Source organism: Mus pahari, chromosome 13 (genome assembly GCF_900095145.1).
Source record: "Mus pahari chromosome 13, PAHARI_EIJ_v1.1, whole genome shotgun sequence".
In the NCBI taxonomy this organism is placed as follows: domain Eukaryota; kingdom Metazoa; phylum Chordata; class Mammalia; order Rodentia; family Muridae; genus Mus; species Mus pahari.
In genome coordinates, this window is record NC_034602.1 from 45,076,982 (window position 1) to 45,088,948 (window position 11,967).

Consider the following 11,967-nt stretch of genomic DNA (forward strand, 5'->3'; position numbering starts at 1 on the left):
ATCAGTCCCTTCTGAGGCTCTGTGGCTGTCGGAGAGCTTTACTTAGTGGTGGAAGACATCTCACAGTCTGGTATGCAACCTCTTCACACACACACACACACACACACACACACACACACACACACACACACACACACACACACACACACACACACAAAACTCCTGAGCACATGACAGGTGTCTAGAACTACCAGGAACTGCACTTTAAATTTAATTTTAATGCCAACACAATTAATTTAATTATTAGGCATTCTACCTGAGTGGTATTCTTAGTCAAAATTTCTTTTTAATCAAAAGATTTATGAAATATTTGAACATTCAGGAAACATTCAGGAAGTATAATAAACCACCAATCTGAGAGAGCATGTTGTTAATTTTTTTGTTCTGTATGCTACAGATATTCATTCATTTATCTATTTATTTATTTATTGAGACAGGGTCTTAGTATGTAGCCCTGGATAAATTGTTATACAAACCAGAATGTCTCAAACTTGCAATGATCTTCCTATCTCTGCCTCCTGTGCATACGTGTGTGTGTGTGTGTGTGTGTGTGTGTGTGTGTGTGTGTGCATTTTTTATTAAAACACTAGAGCTGAAGATATGCCTAAGTGGTTAAGAGCACACTGGCTGCTTTTTCAGGGACCTGGGTTCTATTCCCAGCCCCTGAATGTTGACTCACAACCATGTAAGTTCAGTTCCAGAGGATTTGGTGCCCTCTTCTGTCCTTTGGAGGCACCAGGCATGCACATAGTACAGACATACCTACACTCAAAGAAATAAAAAAGAAAGCTATAGAGAAATTCAAAACTGGAACGAAGGAGAAAAGGAAGGAAAAGGGAATCAAACACCAAAGATACAGCTGAGGGCTAGGGAGCCAGTGATGGAAGAGGAACAGGACTTCGTCTGTGTCTTAGTCAGGGTTCCTATTCCCATTCAAAACATCACGACCAAGAAGCAAGTTGGGGAGGAAAGGGTTTACTCAGCTTGTAAGTTCATCATTAAAGGAAGTCAGGACAGGAACTCACACAGGGCAGGAACTTGGAAACAGGAGCTGACACAGAGGCCATGGAGGGATGTTTCTTACTGGCTTGCTTCCCCTGGCTTGCTCAGCTTGCTTTCTTATAGAACCCAGGACTACCAACCCAGGGATGGCACCACCCGCAATGGGCCCTCCCACTCTTGATCATTAATTAAGGCATTTGCCTTACAGCTGGATCTCATGGAGGCACTTCCTCAAGGGAGGCTCCTTTCTCTGTGATAACTCCAGCTTGTGTCAGATTGACACACAAAGCCAGCCAGCACAGCACACTCTGCAAGATTAAGCAACACACCTCAATCCTCCATGCCCAGGGAAACTACAATGGGACCTTCCCTTTCCATGTGCAGCCTCCTGGCTCCTGCTTTAACCACGGTTGTGGTCTCCAGTGGCCCAGGATGGTAGTCAATCTCACACACAGGCCAGAATGACCTCACCTCCTGATTCTCCTGCCTCCACTGCCTAAGGGCTGGGATCTCAGGCTCACACCAGCACACCTGGCCCCACTCATTCCAGACTTTATTTATAGATGATATGAAACATTGTTTGTTTAAACAATTTAAGTAAAGGTTACTGTACTGTATAGAACATTCTGCAATTTCAATTTTCCACTTATAGTTTTGTGACCTATTCATGTTAATATATAAAAATCAATTTCATGGCTGGGTGTGTGGCATGCTCTTGTAATTCCATCACTTGGGAGGCAGAGGCAGAAAAACCAGGAGATTACAGCCAACCTGGATTATACAGTGAGTTCAAGGGCAGCCTGAGTTACACATAATTCTTGTCCAAAAACAAAGAAAGAAAAATTAATTTTATGAATTGAATTTTACTTATATACCCCATTAGAGAACACAAAATTATAAATAAACCAAAATGTGTTTATCTAGGTAAACTCAGAATATTGAGAATATTCTCAGAATATTGATTGCAATATTCAAAATATTGCGATCAATGTCAGGCACATGCTTTCTCTGAGGGAATGACCAAGAGAGTTCTGTATGGTTGTTTGTATTGTTTTTGCTGATACGCCTGGGATTGTTATTCCTTTTGGCTTCTGGATGCTTTTCTTTATTTACTATGGTTTATGATGGCTTCTCTGACTATCTCTCCTCCTGTCTTGGCTTAGAAGTTAAATATGTAATGTCTATTTGCTTGCTGGTTAATTATTGGCACACATGAATAAAGGCTTAGATGCAAACATTATCCCTATATTTCCCTCCACTGTACAAGTTGAATGTTTGTGCTCCTAACACATCCTGTCTTTGTTGTTGGGTGATATATATATATATATATATATATATATATATATATATATATATATATATATCTTTAAAATAAGAGCTGGTTTCCACTGTTATTGTTATAATTTCCAAGTCAATACTGTTTACTTTTTCAGCCATTTATTTTTTTTAAGATTTATTTATTTATTTATTTATTTATTTTATTATATGTGTGTACACTGTAACTGTCTTCAGACCCTCCAGGAGAGGGCATCAGATTTTTGTTACAGATGGTTGTGAGCCACCATGTGGTTGCTGGGATTTGAACTCAGGACCTTCGGAAGAGCAGCCAGTGCTCTCAACTGCTGAGCCATCTCACCAGCCCCATTTATTTTTTAATTACATTTATTTATTTTGTATACATATACATGTTTGTGTTTGAATATTCATGGAGCAGTCCAAAGACAACTTCTACTAGGTGGGTCCTGGGAATTGAACTCTGGTCTTCAGACTTGGCAGCAAGCTCCTTTTTCCACTGAGTCACCTCACCAGCCCTTCAATAATTTTTCAGTTCCCCATTTGCTTTTTTTTTTTTTTCTCTCACCCCTTCCTTCTGGTTTTGTTTTTCTTGCTAAAAGGAAAAAAAAATCACATTTGGTAATTTTGTTTAGTAAGGTGATGTTAGCAATAAAAATTCAAAGACTTTTATATCTAAAATATATTTTTCTACTCTCTGTGCATAATGGCTTGGCTAGAAGGCTCTGCTGCTGTCTCTGTCCCCGCTGTGGGACTCCCATTAAAGACTGACTATAGATTCCACAATTCCCGCCCCTGTGAGCTGCATTCAGAATGCTCTCCTTAAAGCTGCTTGTTAGTTTATTTATTCTGCCTTCTGATTTGTGTGTTGTGTAATGTGCTCGTTGAATTTTTAATTTAAACGACTGTTATTTTATGCCTAGAAGCCCAGTTGGATTTATTTTGAATCCTCCCCTCCGCCTTTGATGCCGTTCTCTCATCTCTTCTGCTTAGCTTTCATACATTTCCCCTCCACGGCTGCGTGCCCTGATGAGACCACTGGAAGATCTCTTTCAGCCCGTTTTGTGTGGCAGCTACTTTTCTTGTTACTGTGACAAAAATGCCCAACCAAACCAGTTTAAGGAGAGCCAGGGACTGCCAGTGGGTAAGGGCACCCGCCTCCACGACCAAAGACCGGAGCTCAATGCGGATTCCCCGGACACAAACACTGGAAAGAGGGAGTGGGCTCCTGAGAGTCGTATCAGTACGGACGCATGCATACTCTCACATGTCCACAGTAAATAAAGACATCAATGTAAATTTTTTTTAAAGCAATTTAAGGAAGCGTGGGTTTAGGTGGTACAACCAATTTAAGCGTATCCCCGGCTAGCTTGCAAATAAATGAGACTCAGACTACGGTTATTTTATTTAGCTTTGACAGTTACTCGGGAGTCACCCCTAATGGATTCTTCTAACTGCCGGCCTGGCCGCCTCCCCAGCTGCCTCCCCAGTGGTGTGCCCCAAATACTTGCTATTTCTCCTGGCCGCCTGCTCATGGTTCCTCTCCTGGCTATCCCAACCTGGGGTTTCTACCCTGCCGTGATCATTCAGTTCCTGGATAAAAGACACAGTATTATTATTATTATTATTATTATTATTATTATTATTATTATTAACCTTAAACAGCACAAGAGCTGAGAAGATACTTACCCTCTATGCTATTACAATCTACTTTTCTATTGATAACCCTGAGCTATTACTAGGTTCCATCTTGGCTGCTTTTGCTCTCTTGCGCCAGCCCTCAGGGCCACGGTTTCATGACTCACCTAACCCATGGCGGCTTCTCTTTCCTCCTCACCTTCTTCCTTCTCTGTCTTTCCCTCCTGGTCTCTCCTCCTCTAACCAGGGCACTCAAAACCCATCCCTCCAGTAACTGGCTGTAGCTGATTTTATTTAACCAGCTTGCAAACAGGAGAAGTCACTCGTAGGCCTAGACCATCCAGTATGGAATTTGGTAGTACAATACATAGAATGGTTTGAGTATTCAATCCATCCTGGTGGGAAAAGGTGTGGGGGGCAGGAGCCTGAGGCCGCTGGTGGTTTTATACCCTCCAGCAGGAAGCAGAGATAAATGAGTCTCTCTCTCTCTCTCTCTCTCTCTCTCCCTCTCCCCCCCCACCCAGTACACGTGTTCGTGCATGTATGTATGTGGGGGGGGGGGGTTGTCAGAGGGCCCCTTTGTGGAATCAGTTGTCTCTTGGAGCCTAGTTGAGGCAGGTCCTCTCACTGTTTCTCGGTGTGTATTCTTGGCTAGTTGGTCCTTGAGCTTTCTGGCGATCATTCTGTCTCTGCCTTCCATCTTGCCTGAGGAGTGCTGGTTTTACAGAGCTGCACACTACCAGTTCCGGCTTGTTTAATGCAGAGTTCAGCAATGGTTCTCAGGTGTCAGGTTTGCACACTAAACCCCTTAACCTACTGAGCCATCCTGCTGGCTCTTCACTTTCTCTTTTTCATTCAGTCCAGGGTCCCAGTCCATGAAATGCTCACAGTTGGAGTGGGTCTTCCCTCCTTATTTTTTGGGTTTGGGTGAGTAGCTTAGCATGTGAGAGGCCCAGAGTTGGATCCCAAACAAACACTGCTTAAGTCAAGCTTAGTGATACTTGGGAGAGGTAAGGAAGAAGGTCAGAAGTTCAAGGTCATCCTTTGCTACATGACAAATTCCAGGCTGGTCCAAAAAATCAAGAAGTGTCTCAAAAACAAACACTCCCCAAACAGTTGCTTTTATTGGGCCTATAAGTCAACCGGAAGCACTGGGTTCTAATCGCAGTCCAGCAAACAAAACTCTCTTTCCCTTACATCATCCTATGCAAGGAAAGTAGTAACCCCAAGTACATGAGTGCCCTCCTACAATGTGGTGGCAGTACATACAGAGCTGCACGGATAGACCAGCAATCTGGTATCCAGCCTCCTTCCTGGCCCCGCCCCTGCCCCGCCCCTCCTGGGAATCCCGGAAGTGGGAGGGGCTCCGTCCGCATTCTCACTACCTTTGCAGAGCTATTCAATCTCTCCAGATTAGGCTCTGGTACTGCCTAACCGCCTGAGGTGGTAATTGGACAGGGCTCTCCAGGTAAGAGACTGGCTGTCCTGACCAGAAGGTTGCTGTTTCCAACGGTAAGTTTCCATTCTTTTGCACATAAAACACAATGACCCCCCACGGGAAACAGCCAACAGGTGTGTTCACAATCCATCACTAATTCCACCTCTAAGCAGGCTAATGACTGACCAAACAGCCTTAATTTAGAAAGGGAAGTGTGAAGACAAAATTCCAGTCATTCCAGAGCTTAAATAAATCATTTATGGAAGTCAGGCAAGGGAATACAGATGCATGCCACCCCAGCACTCGGGAGGCCGAGGCAGGGTTGTAAGTGTGACGGCAGCCTGGGTTACATATTGAGACTCTGTGATTAATTAATTTTAGTTAACTGCTGAGTATGAGGTGCTTATTTAGCAAGCATAAGGCTGTCGGTTTAATCTCCAGCAACCCCATCCCATTCTTAAAAATTGCCAGTATGCCCGTTTCTTCAATAATGCAAATGGATAAAAAGATACAGGTGGCTAGTGTCAGAAAAGTACAAATGAAAGCTATAATGGGGTATCTGGCACAATACAGAATAGCTGTTAGGGAAAAATGCTGATGAGAATGGGGATAAAGGGGGCTGGAGAGATGGCTCAACGACTAAGAGCATGATTGCTCTCCCAGAGGTCCTGAGTTCAATTCCCAGCAACTACATAGTGGCTGAGTTCGAGGCCAGCCTGGTCCACAAAGTGAGTTCCAGGACAGCCAGGGCTACACAGAGAAACCCTGTCTCGAAAAAAGAAAATAGGTATGGAATAGACAAAGATGCTCATCAAGAGACAAACGGACCAGGCATGGTCTTTAATCCCAGCACTCAGAGGCAGAAGGATCTCTGTGAGTAAGAGGCCAGCCTGGTCTACATAAGGAGTCCAGGGACAGCCAGGGCTACATAGTGTGATTCTCTCTCTAAACAAACAAATCGAAAGATAGATAGATAGATAGATAGATAGATAGATAGATAGATAGATAAAAGAGACACTATGGAGATGGCTCAGTGGGTAGTGTTTGAGTTCAGGACCCGAGTTCAGCCCTCCAACATCCTATAAAAAGCCAGGTGTGGTGGCACATGCCTGTAATCCTAGTGTGGGGGAGGCAGAGCTGGGAGAATCCTGGAGACGTACTGACCAGCTGGGTTAGCCAATCAGTGATCTCCAGCCTCTTGGGTCACCCTGTCTCAAAAAATACGGTGGAGGGAGAGAGGATGGTGACCCCTGGCCTCCACGCGTGTTTGTGCACACGCAACACAAAGTCACAGGCATAAGAGATGAGTGGGCAAAGAAAATGTGAAACATGAAGTTTTAGTCAGGCATGAAGAAAAAAGTACTGTCACGTGGAAAAAAAAAAAAAAAAGTCTAGAACTGAAGGATACATGGTACGTGAAATAAACCAGACGCAGGAAGAGAAGTGCCCCGGGTTCTCAACCCAAATAGTATGGTGGCGATTAGAGGCTGGGAAGGAGTCGGGGAGCTGGATTTGATCATTGCACATGATATATGTCCATGTTGGAATATGACATAAATACAGTTGATAGATGTTAAACAAAGACAAACGAAAAATGTAAAACCCCGAGGGCCAAGTACCGGAAGAGAAGGATAACTCAGAAAGGAACTTCAGAATGGAATCTTGCGGAAGCGCTCCCAGCTTCACTTGTCCCTAGAAACAAAGTTGAAAGGGGGAGGTGATTTTCTTCTCCTCGCATGGCAGAAAGTAATGATTCTGCTAAAACTAACTTTCCACAGGGACTCAGTCTGAGACCGCTGCACGGAGGGCTAACTAGAACAAGCACCTGGAGCCGCGTCCATGACGCTACCTGGCAGAGCAGACGCACCTGCCTTTGAGACTGAGCACACTCGGTATGGACCAACCCCACCACAAACAAGGAATGCCTCACTGATAAGAGGATGAATGCGTTGCATACTCTTCGTGAAAAAGAATTCCATTCGGGGCAGGCGTGTGAACAGAAAAGTGTTATCAAATGTGACTGACAGCGGGTGGTAAACGGAAGCAAAGAGAAGATGCAAAAGCAGGTGGAGTTAAGCCCCGCCCCGCAGCCAGTGGGTCTTCCTGCCGCTCCTGCTCCTGCGGCTTCTTAGGAGGCAGATTTGCTGTCTTTGGTTTTGTTTCTGAGACAGGGTCTGGCTCTATTGAGTATCTGTTTGGATTTTAGCTCTGCCACTTTGTGTGGACAAAGGCTCTTGGCCTCCTAGGTAGAGGGAGATAAAATCATGCCCACCTAAAAGTGTTATTGGGAGATGGAGGGGAAGCAGGAGTTCAAGTGTTCTTGGCTTTCAGTACTGTTTGAAATTGGCCGGAAGTTGCTGCTTAGTGGTGGAGCAAACTTTTAGACAGGATGTAGCAGTCACAGGGCCTTATGCTTACTTGGCTTGCTCCTTGAGAGATAAAAGTTCTGATGAGGTCATGGGCTTTTAGCAAGCTGTCTTTTCTAGAAAAAAAAATGTTTATTTTTATGTGCATGTGTATGAGTGTTTTGTGTCATATATATGCACCACAAGCGTGCAGTGCCTGTGGAGGCCAGAAGAGGTCAGTGCATCCCCTCTCACTGGAGCTACATATGCTTGTAAGCTACCATGTGGGTACCTCAAACTGCACCCTAGCTCTTTTCAAGATCAGCTAGTGGTACTTTTAACTAGCTGTCTGTACAGCCCTAATTAGTAAGTGATCTCTACTTACCCATCAGTTACACACATACACACACACCACACTATTCCTTGAAGCCTGGTAGTGGTGGCACTGGGGAGGCAGAGACTGGCCTAGGGTGGCAGAGAGAGCTCCAGGACAGTCAGAACTACATAGAGAAACACTGTTTTGAAAAACCAAAAACCATAACAAAATGTTTCTTTTTTTTAAAAAAAGATTTATTTATTTATTTTATATATGTGAATACAATGTCAATCTTTTCAGACACAGCAGAAGAGGGCATCAGATCTCATTACAGATGGTTGTGAGCCACCATGTGGTTACTGGGAATTGAACTCAGGACCTCTGGAAGAGCAGTCGGTGTTCTTAATCACTGAGCCATCTCTCCAAGCCCACCTTGTGTTTCTGAAATGCAAATCTATTAGGAGCCTTAGTTTCTGGTCTGTGCCACCCCTGTTTGTGCATCAAGGAGAAAGTGGGTGATGTTAAGGGTGGCTGATGTCCTGGGGCTGAGCTGGCACTTCTCTGTCATCCTTGACCCTCCATTTGTCTCCCAAAGATTGCATCTGGTCAGGCAGCACAAAAGACTTTGGGGGACACAGTCTTGGGTTGAGATACAATCTCTTTTTTCTAGTCACTTTATGATTTATGGCCAATTGCTTAAGCTCTGTGAGAGCCAATTTCCTTGTTTGTAAGACTTAGGAAAATAAACAAATCCACACCCTGAGTTGCGAAAGAGACAATGCTTGAAAAACCGTTCCTCATTATGAGACCCTGTCTTAAAAAAAGAAAGAAAGAAAGAAAGAAAGAAAGAAAGAAAGAAAGAAAGAAAGAAAGCAAGCAAGCAAGCTTTACTGCCTAAAACAGGAGTATGATGAGATCCAGGCGTCCCCTAGGGTAATGTAGGCAGCTCTCCTAGAGGTGGGTTTAGCCTCGTGGGTAAAAAGGAAACAGTAACAGAATGTGGGGGCCGGTAAACCTGAGAGACTGGGAATTCTGGTTTTGGCTGGCACTGGCTGATACTGGCTGGCACAAGTGTTGGAGCCCTTTAAAGAAGGGAAGTTCTTTCTGGTTTCCCTTGGGAGGGAGGGTAATATTGCTGCAGGTGCTGGGCTAGAGGTCTCTCAGTGAGCTGCATCCCAGCCCACTGTGATGGGAGACTCGGGTTGCAAGGTTCATGGGCTGCTGCTGTAAGGCAGACTTAGGGGGTGGGGGTCTGTGGCCCTTGAAGGACACTCTCTGCTCCCAATCCACTCCATTTTCCTAACTGGCCCAGGTACAGGTTGGAGTAAGATGCCTGTGTACTTTTCTCCAGAGACAAGTACAACCATCGACTAAGGCTTTCCGAGATGGAATTCTCGATACTGAGGCTTCCCGGAAGGGTTCAAGGGTGAGCCATTTTAAAGTTCTCAAGCTGGTGTGTCCAGGTAGCCAACCCCTTCCCTCTATGTTCAGGAGCCCAAGGGTCCTCTTCCACTTCCCGGAGGAGGTTGTTGATGGTGAAGGAGAAAATGGTCTCCAAGGGCCAGATAAGTAATGAGTTTCACCATGCTAGTGCCCCTGTCATTAAAGGGCCAGGCACCCGTTCCTCAGTTCCTCACAAGCATTTATCTCCTGCCTGTCTGATGAGTAGGCCAAGGAGGGGCTCCTTCTTCTGTTTTCTAGTTTAGGGTGTGGGAAAGAAACTCTATCCTCTTCCAGCCGGTTGGGGCATTGACCCCAGAAAGAGCTGGAGTTGAAAAGGCCAGGCTGGTTTCAGGGAGGGGATGGGTTGTGCCCCAGCCAACTCCTATCCTGTCTTCTGGACCAGAAGAGATGTGTGAGTGAGGCAAACAGAGGAGAGAGCCATTATATGCAGGTGCAACTTTGAGTCTGCAGCAATATTGCCCTGATGTGGGCCTCTGCAAGTTTTGTTAGCTTGTTAATATGGTAACTATTTAGTTAATAACAATGAAATAGTTTAATCCGGTTTTTGTTTGTTTGTTTTCTTTTTTCTATCCTTTAAGATTTATTTAGGGGCTGGTGAGATGGCTCAGAGGGTAAGAGCACTGACTGCTCTTCCGAAGGTCCTGAGTTCAAATCCCAGCAACCACATGGTGGCTCACAACCACCTGTAATGAGATCTGACGCCCTCTTCTGGTGCATCTGAAGTCAGCTACAGTGTACTTACGTATAATAATAAATAAATCTTTGGGCTGGAGCAAGCAGGGACTGAGTGAGCAGAGTTGACCAAGCAGGGTTGACCTGAGTGAGAAGAGGTCCTAAAAATCCAATTCCCAACAACCACATGAAGGCTCACAACCATTTGTACAGCTACAGTGGACTCACATACATAAAATAAATAAATAAATCATTTTTTTTCAATCAGATCTCACTACTGATGGTTGTGAGCCACCATGTGGTTGCTGGGATTTGAACTCAGGACCTCCAGAAGAGCAGTCAGTGCTCTTAACTGCCGAACCATCTTTCCAGCCCTTTTTGGTTCTTTCAAGATAGGGTTGCTCTGTATAGCTCTAGCTGTCTTGGAACTCACTCTGTAGACCAGGCTGTCCTCGAATTTAGAAATCGCCTGCCTCTGCCTCGCAAGTGCTGGGATTAAAGGCATGCACCACCACTGCCTGGATCATAATGTTTCTTTTTTTATTTTTTATGTCTTCATGATTGCTCTCTTCAGACACACCAGAAGAGGGCATCAGATCCCATTGCAGATGGTTGAGAGCCACATGGTTGCTGGGAATTGAACTCAGGACTTTTGGAAGATCAGTCAGTGCTCTTAACCACTGATCCATCTCTCTAGCCCTTAATTGTTTTTTTTAATGACCTTAGGGCCAGGTATAATGGCTCATGTCTTTAATTGCAGCGGGCAGGAGGCAGAAGCAGGCAGATGGTGAATTATAAGGTAGCCTGGCTTGCCAAGTGAAGTTCAAGTTAGCCAAGGCTACATGGTGAAACCTTGTTTCAAAATTAAACAAACAAACAAAAATCATGGAAAGCACATACTATTTGATACTAGTATTTGCTCTATACTGTTCACTATTATACACTGTCCACTATTATACACTGTTCGCTATTATATACTGTTCACTATTATACACTGTTCACTATTATACACTGTCTTCTTTGTTAAGGGGAAAGTAGGGGCTCCTCATACATGCTAAGCATGCCCTCTGCCATGAAGCTCTAACCCAGTATTGTTTTGTTCTTCTTTTGAGACAGGGTCTTCCTGTGTTACCTAAACTGCCCTTGAGTCCATGATCCTCTTGTAGGACCCTGCCAAGTGCTGTGGTTACAGGTGTGAGAAAGTATCTCTAGCCTTTTATTTATTTTATAATATTTTCATAAAAACCTGGCTTTGACGCAGGATGCCACTCAGGGCAGGGGGCTCACACATATTTGCTGCCTCCCTGTTGACGCTGTTGATTTCATCATTTTCTCTGGTGCTGATCAATGTTATGTGGTCTTATTCAGCCAGGGCTACCACCAACTATTATTTCCAGCCCACGATCTCCATCTATAGCAGCAAAGTGGCTATAGATGGAGAGAGGCGGGTGTTCACAGAGGACTAGTGGGTGGAGGAACCAGAGATCTGCACGGAGATGCTAGACACTCACCTGTTGCTCTGCAGAGGCTGGTGAGGGACAGGGTGCAGGATGCTACATGTTAGTCTATTCAGGACACAGCCTCAAAGTGGGAGAGTCTACTTCCTCTCACCATTCCTGCAGTGAGGTGCCAGCAGCTCCAGTTTTGAGCAAAGGCATTGATATCGAGTTATTTACCAGAATATTCTACATGCCTCGTGCCTCCAGACTCCAGCCTGCTTTGAAACTGTACAATGCCAATTGGTGTGTGTGTGTGTGTGTGTGTGTGTGTGAGAGAGAGAGAGAGAGAGAGAGAGAGAG

At 44.7% G+C, this 11,967-nt stretch overlaps 1 long non-coding RNA gene across 1 annotated transcript in view; it reads right to left on the reverse strand.

Annotated features, from left to right (window-relative positions):
• Positions 1-2,656: 2,656 nt before the first annotated feature.
• The window catches only part of LOC110330227, a 21,073-nt gene continuing 11,762 nt past the window's right edge, over positions 2,657-11,967 (reverse strand). Inside the window, exon 3 of the long non-coding RNA XR_002380946.1 lies at positions 2,657-2,890. This is a non-coding gene — a long non-coding RNA (uncharacterized LOC110330227). The remainder of the gene's footprint in view (positions 2,891-11,967) is intronic.